The 1,096-nt window shown below is 48.1% G+C and overlaps 1 non-coding gene across 1 annotated transcript; it reads left to right on the top strand.

Moving 5' to 3' along the window:
• The first annotated feature begins 656 nt into the window (after positions 1–656).
• Positions 657–731, top strand: Trnas-cga. The gene has a single exon. It is a non-coding gene; the product is annotated as a tRNA-Ser (tRNA).
• Positions 732–1,096: the final 365 nt, after the last annotated feature.

Genomic DNA, 1,096 nt, shown 5'->3' with positions numbered 1-1,096 from the left:
CTCGGGACCTTTGCCTTTCACGGGCAAGTGGTCTACCAACCTTTTTTTTTTTTTGATCGTTGTGTTTGGTCGTTGCGGACGTCGCAAGACATCCTGTTCAAGTTCAGTGGTTGATCCTTTCACTCAGTTTTTTATTACAGAGGCCAACCGGCTCTCTGACCGAACACGCTGAGCTACCGTGCCGGCACCAACTTAGCTACCCAAGCACGACTCACTCCCCGTCCTCACAGCTTTACTTCTGCCAGTACCTCGTCTCCTACTTTATGCAAGGTTCGCAGGAGAGCTTCTGTAAAGTTTGGAAAGTAGGAGACGAAGTACTGGCAGAAGTAAAGCTGTGAGGACGGGGCGTGAGTCGTGCTTGGGTAGCTCAGTTGGTAGAGCACTTGCCCGTGAAAGGAAAGTGTCCTGAATTCGAGTCCCGGTCCGGCACACAGTTTTAATGTGAAGGAAGTTCCATATCAGCGCACACTCCGCTGTAGAATGAAAATCTCATTCTGGAAAAATCCCCCAGGCTGTGGCTAAGCCTTGTCTCCGCAATATCCTTTCTTTCAGGAGTGCTAGTTCTGCAAGGTTCGCAGGAGAGCTTCTGTAAAGTTTGGAAAGCAGGAGACGAAGTACTGGTAGAACTAAAGCTGTGAGGACGGGGCGTGGGTCGTGTTTGGGTAGCTCAGTTGGTAGAGCACTTGCCCGCGAAAGGCAAAGGTCCCGAGTTCGAGTCTCGGTCCGACACACAGTTTTAACCTGCTAGGAAGTTTCAGTAATAAGATTCGTAATGGTTGGCGCTGAAAAAGTGTGCCCTCCTCTCTTTCATTCTCTGTCTATGGCCGATGTATCTGGGCCTCTGAAAGTTCAACGATGTCTCTCTCTCTCTCTCTCTCTCATTTCTAAATTATACAAGTTTTCCAATTGTAGCAAAATTGTCCTGCAAAATGATGGTCAGGTCCTGTAGAAAGTGTCATCACTTCTGTCTCTAAGCTGGTCGTAGGTTGTGTTCCAAAAATAAACAGCAAAGAGACAGAAGTGATGACACTTTCTGCAGAACCTGACCATGTTGCAGGACATTGCTCAAGCACGTACAGTGCAAGCTGTTACTCAT

This window comes from Schistocerca piceifrons, chromosome 3, assembly GCF_021461385.2.
Source record: "Schistocerca piceifrons isolate TAMUIC-IGC-003096 chromosome 3, iqSchPice1.1, whole genome shotgun sequence".
NCBI lineage: Eukaryota > Metazoa > Arthropoda > Insecta > Orthoptera > Acrididae > Schistocerca > Schistocerca piceifrons.
The sequence above is the reverse complement of the archived record's forward strand: the minus strand, read 5'-3'. Positions and strand labels throughout refer to the sequence as shown.